The 12,154-nt window shown below is 32.8% G+C and overlaps 1 protein-coding gene across 2 annotated transcripts in view; it reads right to left on the bottom strand.

The window, feature by feature from the left end:
* Positions 1 to 10,592, bottom strand: part of LOC126748207 (muscle calcium channel subunit alpha-1) — a 120,256-nt gene extending 109,664 nt beyond the window's left edge. For both annotated transcript variants that reach the window (XM_050457281.1, XM_050457282.1), the window contains exon 1: positions 10,433 to 10,592. The gene's annotated coding sequence lies outside the window, so the exon portion shown is untranslated. The remainder of the gene's footprint in view (positions 1 to 10,432) is intronic.
* Between the last annotated feature and the right edge of the window lie 1,562 nt (positions 10,593 to 12,154).

The raw sequence follows: 12,154 nt of genomic DNA, 5'->3' as shown, positions 1-12,154 counted from the left end.
AAAATGAGTTTCCTAACGGCCAGGAAATTGCTCGTGTTCTCATGTAAAAACTTTTTATACATTTATTGTATTTTAGGAGAAATACTTTAAATATAATTTTTTCAGCCTCAAGTTTAAAATGCTTTCCAAGCTTCTTTTTTTCGTCAAGCAAACAATTTATAATGTTTTATATTTTGTTCACGTATTTCATCTTTCTATACAATTACTTATAAAGTCTTAGTATTACGCTACATGTTTTATCAGAGTATTAAATTTATTTTTGGTAATTGAACAAATGTTATAATTATTGATGTCAGTTTTCTGTTAAATTCTTTCTTTAGAATTATTAAAATGTTGCGCCTTAAATATATGTATATAATTAACTATTGGGATATATGTTACTACATATAGTGCATCCCAAAAGTTATGTCTAAATTCATTTAAAATTCAGGGGCGTGTTCGAAAAAAAAACGCTTGGACCCGTCGATTTTTATTTCAAGTTGCGCATTTTTGTATGTGAAGTTTGTATATACAGGGTTGCTCAAAAATAAATTACGACCATCAACTTAATTTTTTCAAAATTTTTTTTATTTCATTTTTGAATTTCGCGTGGAATTTTACGTATGTTTCATGCATCATGTCCTATACCTAAAGTCAACAGTTATCGAAAAAAAGACGACCAAACATTATTATTGGAGTTCACCTTACGAATCACCTTATCTCTGAAAATTTTTATACAGAGCAAAATTCCATTCATTCGTCTTTTTTTTTTGTTATTGGCTGGTGACCGTGTATTTTCATAGAAACTGTATGACAGTTGTACGCCAAACAGATATTGTCAAGTGTGAAGTATACGAGCAAAGTTGCGGTTTTCACAATGGTAAAGTTAACGGAACGAGAAAAAATAGAAATTCTGTGCATGGTTGGGTTTGGTGATAGAACACGTACTCAAAGAGAAGCTGCTCAATTATTCAATGAAATCCATCCTGATCGTTCTCCCATATGTCAAAGGGTGGCGAGTCGAATAGAGGCTAAATTTAGAGAATTCGGTCATGTTAGAGATCTGCCGAAATCTGGTCGTCCTGCTCGAGATGAAAATAAACAACTTGACGTTTTGCTTTCTTTGGAAGAAAATCCATGCACTCCTCTATCGCAGATTGGGGCAAATTTACACATGGCGAAATCTATAGTTCACCGAATAGTTAAAAAGCACAAATATCACCCCTACAAAGTTATTCCTGTGTAAGAGTTATTTGATCACGATTTCGATGGGCGAAATGAGTTTTGTGAACGCTTAAGAAACATGTGCAATCTAAATAATAATTTAGTAACAAATATTATTTTTTCCAATGAACCACATTCTGTTTGAATGGTAGTGTAAACAGACAAAATTGTCAATATTGGGCAACAGAAAATCCCCATTGGATGATGGAGGTAAACACCCAGTACCCTCAAAAACTTAATGTATTTGTGGAATAGTGCGCGGAAGAGTAATAGGTCCCTTTTTCTTTGAACAGACTTTAACGGGACAAGTGTATATCGATTTTCTCTAATTTGAATTAGTTCCAGCATTACTAGCTTTATTTCCAAATCCATTGGACCCAGACTATCCTGACGAAGAACTAATTTTTCAGGAAGATGGCGCTCCTCCGCACTATGCTGCCACTGTGCGTACATTTTTGGATGAAACCTTTCCCAATTGGTGGATAGGAAGGAGAGGACTCATCGAATGGCCTGCTAGGTCGCCTGACCTAACACCAATGGACTTTTTTTTGTGGGGATACCTCAAATCGAAGGTATTTGTTAATAGGCCAAATAATCTAGACGACTTGAAAGAGAGAATTCGCAGAGAAGTGCGCGCCATAACTCCGGAAATGATTGAAAATGTGCAACGAGACTTTATTGATCGCCTTTGATATATTGTCAAGCCGTGAATGGCAACCATTTTGAACATTTAACTTAATTTTTATTCTTTTTTTATTTGTTACATCAATCGTCTTGTTTTCGATAACTGTTGACTTTAGGTATAGGACATGATGCATGAAACATACGTAGAATTCCACGCGAAATTCAAGGATGAAATAAGAAAAAGGTGCTTTCATTTGAAAAAATGAAGTTGATGGTCGTAATTTATTTTTGAGCAACCCTGTATATACAAAACTTCAAGTACAAAAATGCGCAACTTAAAATAAAAGTCGACGGGTTCGAGCGTTTTTTTTCAAACACACCCCTGAATTTTAAACGAATTTAGACAAAACTTTTGGTATGCACTGTATGTAATAAGTAATAAAATGTTAATTTTTAGAAAATTATTGTAATTGGCATATTTATGATGAGCATATTTAAATTTATATAAAATTACAAAATTTAGTTAAAAAGTGTTTTGCATTTTCTGATTTTTTAATTGGTGTCACTTTTAAAATAGGAGTACGGTAAAATATTACTATATTTTACATACTACTACTATACACATCAAACAAAAAAAATGTGTCTAACATACGTGGAAGATTAGCGAATCTTCCGGGACAATGGTCTAGCTAGTGCGTAAGGAGCCCTCGCCGCTAGGTGGCCAGTTTAAGTCGAAATATTGGCGCGACTTTTAAATTGACGTAAATATAAGTAAATAAATACAGTGCAAATAAATGTTTCTAGTAGTCTTTAGTGATCGAATTTAGTGTATACGTGTATAATAAACTAGTTTACTATTTTTTTCGAGTGTTTTAATTCACTTCTTAACCAATGGTAAAAATGCTACAATATTAAGTGATTCTTGTTTATATTAAATAACAAAAGTTCGTCAAGGAAATTTTGGTAAACTGAAAAAGTAGTCTGCAGAGTTTGTCCTGCCAATATAGTGAACATTTATTTTAATTTATAATAATAATAATAATAATAATAATTGACAGTTTATATTTCCTTATAAAATATTACATATGCTCACTCATAGATATAGAAAAGTTTACAATATAAATATAAATACAAAAAAAAATCCATCAGTATGTATTCATTCAGCATGTAACTATAAAGAGGAAATAAAGGTCATGTTTCAGCTACCCTCAGAAAAAGGAGCTGCTAGGACGTTGGATATTCCACTTATAATTTAGAAAAAAAATCGCGAACCGCATTATAAACTGTACGAATAGCATGTGCGTGCAACATAGTCAATATGCAAAGGCAACATCTTGATCGTGAAACACAGTTACGAACTATTTGTTTGAACATCCGCGACGTCGCAGAAGCTGTAAATTTTACTTCAAAAGCGGTATAGGAGGTTGTAAATTACGAAACAGTTTTACCACTAACCAAAACTCTTTATTTTACTCTTTCTAGGTTATGACAGAGCTTTAAAGAGACTGGTGATGTGAGTGGAAAACATACTGGTCCAACAAGAGCAACAGAACCTATACATGATAGTTTTGTTTGCCTTCAGGCATTACGAAACCCCGATGTTACTACCAACAAGATAAGAAAGGTGCTTCAAAATGTTTACGGCATTAGCGTCAGTGCTCAAATAATTAGAAATAGGTAAATGAAAACAATATTTACGTTAGAGCTCCAGTACTATACTATGAAGCAGTAGTAGTATGTAGTAGGATGGGCTAAAGAACATTAGAATTAACAAGACTTTAAATGAGCATACATTCTCTTTACCAAGTTTAGTTGACGTCCTTATACCAGAAGACAGTGTGGCGAGCACCTGGCAAAGCGCCTCGCTTGCCAACGATTCAAGAAGTTAGCGAAGACTCGGACTTTAGCCCAACGGATTACAAAGTTAAATGAAAATAAAGAGAACTCCTCGTTGCTAGTTTCTTTTGTAATGGTGTAACGGAAACAATCACTAAGGAAAAAAAGAAGAGCGATTGGAAAAATTACAAGTGACTTAGGCAACCTGGGTAGGAGTGAATTTGACTAAATGTGAATCAACTATTTCGAAGTGCCCGTAGGCTTCGTCAAGATGGTCCCTATAAGTTTGTATGAATAAAGCATGGCAATGTTTTTATACGGGAAAATGAAAACTCAACTGTCATTAAAATAAAAACTGTTAATGATATAGGAAAAACTGCTTCCTGCTTAAAACGTTGTTCCCAAATTCTTGCTTTTATAGTTTGCTTAAAGATTTTTTTCTTTTGCGTTCAATGATCCAAGATCATTTCTAGAGGACAAGTGTTATGGTACATGTGATCAATTCACCTAAATAAATATATCACATTTAATACATTTTAAAGAAAAAATAGACAAACATAAACTTAAAGATATTTTTAGTAATACGAATTGGCAAGATGTTCTACAGAGTGGTGACCCTAATATTATTGCGCCTAAGTCTAAATAAACTTCAGGAAAGTATTCGATCCAGTAAAATGAATATTAGAATTAAATCGAAAATACGTTGTTTAAAACCCCGGATAACAACGGGACTTCTTACTCATATAAGACAACGGGAGGAATTTAAAAAAAAATGTTATTCCAAACCCCCAAGATTTTACTCTTCAATAAATATAAAAAATACAGAAGTAAGCTGTCAAAACTAATAAATATGACCAAGATTCAACATTATAAATCTTCATTAAAAAAAGGTTATAATAAACGATAAAGCTCAGGAACTTTCTGATCCTCTCATAATGGCTGATGAATTTATTAAATTATTTTTTCCTACAGACGAAAAACAATGAAAAACACAAAGTCACGGTCTCACAACATTTACTTAAAGCTACACGTGTTTCGCTCTATTCAGAGCATCATCAGGCCTTAAAAAGCCACTAACGTTGGCAAAACAGTAAATAAACATCTGATGTCCGCAAGTTACAATAATCCCTAAAGACTTTAAAGACTGTTGAGCACGTTCAAACTATGTTAAAAAGGCGTGTTTTACATCAAGACACGTTTCAGATAAGGGAAGAGTTGCTGAATTGTTTGCAATAGCAATAGCAATAATTGCTACAAATTAAGCAAACCGAAATTGATAATTTAATTAGGAGCATGCCAAACCACCGAGCTGTTAATAACAGGGATCAGAGTGTATGATTACCAAAGAGTTTTTCTTTTTCACTAACTTTTCTTTAAATTTTGTTATTTAGAATTTTCGATATTTGACTTCTTTGAATTGTCATACATTATTAATCAATTATTAAATATTTTTATTTGTGTTTTTCATAAATGAATGTATTGTGTCCAAAATGAATTCAGATATCAATTTTTCCAAAAAAAAATATTTCAAATATTCATTCAATTTCCTTTTAATATCTTTGTCCCCTGACTATTTTGACAAGTTTGTTGCCAACGAAAATAGTTGCAGTATATTTTTTTAATTTGTTTCACCTAATATTACGTTATTTACTTTAAAAAGGGATTTTATTCTCATAAATTATTTCCGTAATTTTTATCGTTTTAATAAAATAAGACAGGTTGATGTGGTTTATACTGATATTGAGAAGGCTTTCGATAAAGCAAAACGTAGTCAGATAGTATTTAAATGACAGGCAGCAATATGTTGAGTCAAGGATGCAAAGCCTAATGCTTATACTGGGGCTCTCAAGCCTCGAATTTGGGACCTCTGCTGTTCTTAATTGTTATAAATGACATGCTAAGTTCGGTAGGTAATTCAATAGCCTTATGTTTTGCAGATGACTGGAAATCTACATGGAAATTAGTTCAGTAAAATTGTCATAGTTTACAAAGAAATTTGAAAAGTCTTGTTCTGTGTCTTTAACTCTTAATAAAAATTTAATCAATTATACTTACAGTATAAGTGGTGCACAATTACAGAACTGTAAGCATGAGAATGTTCTCCATGTCAGGAGCGGCTGATATTCATATCTTCCAACCCGTTTAGCCAACGTGGAAGATTATGGCTAAAAACCCCCGTACACCATGATGGATTTTAAAACAAACGAAATAGTACCCCAGGTGGGTAGATCATCGCATGACAAATCCCACACCAGTAACAAGGTCAGCCTCAAGGATTCTGGGGGAGGCAAAAATTCATCCCCTCCACTCTTAATACAGAACAAATTTAAACTTCACCTAGCCACCTATAATATTCGAACAATGAGATCAACCGAACATCTGGAAATAGAGGTGGAACTATCCCATATCAAATGGAACATCTTGGGCCTATGCGAAACTAGATTACCGGACGAAAAATGCATCACACTGAAATCAGACCACCTTTTGTATCGAAACAACAGAGAGGAAAATACACACATTGGCGGAACAGCGATAATGATTCATAAGAGTATAAAGCGGCTAGTTACCAAGATGAAATCCATATCGAGTAGAGTCATTTACATAGTATTGAAGATATCGAAAAGATATAGCGTCCAAATAATTCAAGTATATGCCCCTACAAGCTCTGCACCCGATGATGAGATAGAGAGATTCTACGATGACATTTCACAAGCGCTGACAATAGAAACAGCACACTACAAATACATTATTGGCCATTTCAATGCTAAACTAGGAGTACCAGCGGGAAACGGAAATCAATATGTGGGTAAATTCGGACTGGGTTGTACCAACGAACGAGGAGAAAGACTGATCAATTATCTCCAAAAAGAAAGTATGTACTGTATGAACTCCTTCTTCAAAAAATCAGAAAAGAGACGTTGGACATGGAGAAGCGCGAACTCAAATACGAAAAACGAGATCGACTACGTACTAACCAATAAAAAGCTTACTATAAAAGACATTTCGGCCCTAAATCGCTTTGATACTTGTAGCGATCACAAGTTGGTAAGAGCTAAAATAGAAATAAACGTGAAGAGTGAACGAAATAAGCTAATCAGAATACAACCATTTCCCACATCAGAAACAATCCAGGAAAACCGCCAAAAATTCCAAGCTGAACTCAACAAGAAATTATCTAATAAAGAAGCACTAAACAGCTTGAATATAAATGACCTAAAAAACAGAATAAGTACTGACATTAGAAAGACAGCCAAAAAGATATGTGCCACTACCAAGAAAAATAATTCAAAAATAAAAAAGGAAACTAGTGATAACCCAAGCATGGCAAAAGGCCCAGGTGATTTTACAGTACAAAAAAGGAGATTGAGAATCGACAACTATCGGCCTATTAGCTTACTCCCCCACCCGTACAAACTTCTGACAAAGATAGTAACAAATAGGCTTACAGCTAAACTAGATGCCTATCAGCCCCCGGAACAAGCTGGCTTCCGAAAAGGTCATAGCACAATAGAACACATACAATCCGTTCGCACTCTAATAGAAAAATGCAATAAGTAAAGTCCAGTGCAACGATATATTAGAATGGTCATCTGTCAAAACACCAGCATTTTACTTCTCAAACAATGTAAATAGAAGGTGGATGACATTGTTTGGCAGGTGGAATTCTGGTGTTTTGACAGGTGACCATTCTAATATATCGTTGCACTGGACTTTACAATGAACCACTACACCTCACATTTGTTGACTATAACAAAGCTTTTGACTCCGTAGAGTTGTGGGCTATTTTTAAGGCCATGAACAATGCAAGAATCGACTCTCGATACAAGCAGCTTCTCAAACACATATACGAAAATGCGACAATCACCGTTAAAATCTAGGAAGAGATAGAAACAAACAAAATTCAAATAAAAAGAGAAGTAAGACAAGGGGACACCATCTCCTCAAAGCTGTTTACACTGGCACTGGAAGACGTTTTTTAAACTCTGGACTGGAACGAGAGAGGCATCAAAATCGACGGCAAACATCTGAGCCATTTACGCTTTGCGGATGATATAGTACTCTTTAGCCAGAATATAATAGAATTACAGAAAACGTGGGCAGAACTTCAAAGAGAATCGAAAAGAATAGGTTTAACCATGAATTTAAATAAAACAAAAGTCATATCACCTGACAATATTCAAGTACATATAGAAGACCGAATTATTGACAACGTCGAAGAATATGTATATTTGGGACATTGCATCAAATTGGGCAAAGAAAATCAAGCTGCCAAAATAAACAGACGTGTTCGTTTGACATGGGCAGCCACGGGTAAACTGACACACGTCTTGAGAAATGAAACTATTCCAATTAATTTGAAAAGAAAGGTCTTCAATGCCTGCTTACTGCCCGTGATGACTTACGGAATGGAAACCATGACACTCACTGTTAACTCAGCTAACAAGCTTAGGACCACCCAAAGATCCATAGAGCGGATGATGCTAGGAATAAGCCTGAGAGACCATATGACAAATGAGAGTATTAGACAAAGAACTAAAGTTAAAGACGTCATAACACGCATAGGCCACCTGAAATGGAGCTGGGTAGGATACGCCGCCAGACAGGAGGACTTAAGATGGTCAAGACACATCATTCAATGGAGACCTCGCATACATAAACGCAACGTTGGCAGACCACAGTTACGCTGGCTCGATGATGTCAAAAACAAAGTGGGCAACAGATGGCACCAACTGGCACAGAACAAAGAAACATGGAAGAATATAGGGGAGACCTATGTCCAGGAATAGACTGTGAAGGGTTGCTGAAAGAAGAAGAAGCATGAGAAAGACTTAGGTGTCATAGTAGACTGTAAACTGGCATTTACAAATTTGTAACAAATTTGTTATCGAGTTGGTTAATTAGACATACAAAAAAATTGGATTTATTGTCAGATCCACTAGTGGTTTTAGTGTTAGTGTTTAGTATTGTCTAATATTGTTTGACAGTCTGGTGTTACCGGTGCTGGAGTGTGGTTGCATTATATGATCTATACGATATGAAATATGGACGAAAACTATAGAACGTGTGCAACGTAAATTCCTGAAATATATGTTTTTCAAAAACATGATTATTATCAAGGCTATAACCAATTATTATTATTGTAGGTATTTAATAGGCTTTCTTTGGAAAATTGTCACACCAAGATTTGTATTGTATATATGTATAAGATTTTAACCAATAAAATTAATTATCCAGAAATACTTTCAATGCTTCCATTCTTTGTCAATACTGGTGGTACTAGATAAAGAAAGACTTGGATTTTCTCAGAACGAACATTTTTAAGGGTTCATCATTCTATAAAATAGTTAGTGAATTAAGGCTAATGAATTATTATTAAGCTAATGAAAATTAAGGCTAGTGAATTAAATTTAATTACCTTGGATGAATTCTTAAAAGTTCTATATGAGAGATTGTTTGAATTTCAGATGCCAGTTTTCAGTAATATTTGCTTGTACTTAAATTTTTAGGACTATAAGAATAATTGTAAAATTGTTATTAAAATTGTATCTGCAGGGGGCCTTTTCGCTGCTGATGCAGTATAAATAAATAAATATATATAAATAAATAATAAATAAATCTTATTCAAAAAAAATCTAATTTTTACATCATTTATAAAAATTTTAAGTCCTATTTATTTGTATGATCCGAATAACAATATGAGCTTAGTTAAAGTTATATAAAATTACATAATTTAACCGTAAGTTTTTTCGCAATTTCTGTTTTTTTTTTTCAGTTGTGACTTTTGAAATAAGAGTGCGATAAAATACTACCATATCTTATATTTCTCATTACTATATGCATATTTTATAACAGTATAGTTTGACTATTTTTTTAATTTTTAATTTATACCATTAAATTATTTTTTTTTTAACTTTAATTTTTATGTGTGTTTAAAAAATTGTTGCAAATACATTTTTTTACTTAATATTATATTAACTATTGTAAGAAGGGTTTTTTTTCTCATGAATTATTATCTCATTCACTCTTTAACGAAGGCACTATTTGTTTAACTTAAAGAAATAAAAAAAATCAAATAAGGCTTTTAACGTCACTTCATTTTTCTTTCAATTCTAAGCAAAATTTCCGTATCAGTAATCAACCAAAGGCCTGAATATGTAAATAATAATTTATCTTTAAACAACAACCTGTTGAAAATGAACGTTTGAATGACGTTTGTATTTTTTCATTCAATCATTCCGTAATTCATGTTCTTTTAATCATCAAAATAATGACACTTTTTAGCATAACTCGAAACATTCACATCATATTTAATTCAATCATATAAACTTCTATTTTATATAAAACTGGACGCATAACCTTTCAAAAACTTTGATTCATACAATATATATAAAATTATTTTAATAAACTTATATATAATGATTAACTGAGGAAAGCCAAAAATAAAGTGTGACATTAGACTATTTAAAAATGAGTTTCCCAACGTGCGGTTAGGAAAATTTTCAACTGCACTTAAAGTACATTATCCGATTAAACATTTAAGCGTAACTTAACCCTAAAACCCTATAAGCTAATTGATACCCTACTAAAATTGCTTTTTTAAAAACGTTATAGTCTATCTATATCCGCATTATTCCCCGCGGAACCTAAAAATACTCTTTTAGCTTCGAGCCAGCTCTAAATTATAATTATTATTAGTATCGGTGTAATTAAAAAATATTAATTTAACAAAAAAAAGACCATTGAAAAAATATTTTAAGTGACATTTTACCTTTTTAGGACTGCAATAACTTAAGATAGTTTGTTCCCATTAAAAATGTATTGTCCATGTCACTCGTAAAACAGCGCGCAAGAATATCGTATTTAAAGCGACGGTAAAAATAGCACTCACATACCCACACCCCGTTTGAAATACTGACGACTATAGACGTCGCGACGGACGTCGGAGGATTCAAACGGTAAACTTATTTTCCATTTAGAGCGCATGCTTCACCCAATGGGAAATGTACTACAGGAAAAGCGAAGATATATATATGCCAGCTTACATATACTTTTTCATCTTAAGCCCTACCTGGAAGCGTGCCACGTTTGATACTATATAGCTATTTCATCCAATTTTTATTTCAAAAATGAGCTTTTGAAAGAAAATGGTTTCAGAAGGTTTTTGTTTTCTTATCCTTTTTGTGCGATTTTCACCTAGTCTAGATATTTGTGCGTATTTAATTGACGCTGTACCTAGAGGTTTCTTAAATATCACATTGACGGTCGTCATGTACGTCAATGTAACATTTACGGAATGTTTGAGTTCAGCTTAGATATTAACTTTTAGGTTCGAAAATAAATCATCAAAATTAATTTTTACATGTTTTTCATTTAAATTTTAACACAACATTATTCCAAAATCATGGTATACGCTGTATATTATTATATTTTCCGATTCTACGTGTAACTTAAAGAAATTTAAGAGGTCACTTTGGCCATACTTTGGCAAAAACATTTGAAATATATGCAGTTAAAAATAGCGTATATCTTAAAAATATTTCTTAAAGGATGACAATATAAATTAGTTAAATACTAATTTACATTTACATAATTGTTACATTATTTATTTACAACTAGTAATGTTTAATTTAAATGTCGCGCCAATCTTCCGAACTTTACTTTACTAAACTGACAACTATCGGCGATGCGGCTCCTTATATACTCGGCAGAACGCTGTTCCGGAAGATTCTCGCTAACTTTCGAGATGTCGTACGGCCTCTTATGCTATTCTGGGATGGTACAATAGCTATTTGGTTTTGATAATATTCATTTTTTGTCTTTTTTATTAATTTATTTAAGGTGTTTCTATAAGTTTTATATTGTTTTTCTAATTCAGTATTGTAGTGTCTGCCGTTGTAGTAACTGCCGTTTTAATTTATCCCTATGTCTAATAGAAGTTATCGAGCCCATTGTTATCTACTTTTTAACGTTTTTTTTTTGGAACACAACATTCATTTTGTGATTTTTTTCATTACTTGTAGATATGTTGCTAAAAATTATTCATAGCAATTTTTGGGTCATTCATACTTGCAACATTTAATCAATTTAGTTTTATTTATAATAATTTTTGTTTTCTTGATTGAGTCTGGTATTTGTTGAACAACTCTGGAATTATTAGTATGACTTAGATTACTCATCACAAGATAATGATGAGTATCATACCTGCCTAGTATGAATGAATCATGATTAAAATGTTTAAATGTATATGTTTGCTTAATTAAAATATGATCAAGATACGTTTGGGTTTTAAATTCGGATAGAGCATTTATAAGATTGAGCCATACAGGCTACATAATAGGCAGTATCCTTGCCCTATACAGTGCATCCGTAAACTAGCTGATAAATTCAATAAAAATGAAATGGACCTTGAAATCGATTTTAATATCAGGTTTAAGGTTTTTCTACATGGAAATTAAATAAACAGGGTGACTAAAAAAAATATATGACGTCA

Source organism: Anthonomus grandis, chromosome 22, assembly GCF_022605725.1.
Source record: "Anthonomus grandis grandis chromosome 22, icAntGran1.3, whole genome shotgun sequence".
Classification (NCBI taxonomy): Eukaryota; Metazoa; Arthropoda; class Insecta; order Coleoptera; family Curculionidae; genus Anthonomus; species Anthonomus grandis.
Note: the sequence above shows the minus strand (reverse complement) of the source record. Positions and strands in the feature narration are given on the sequence as shown.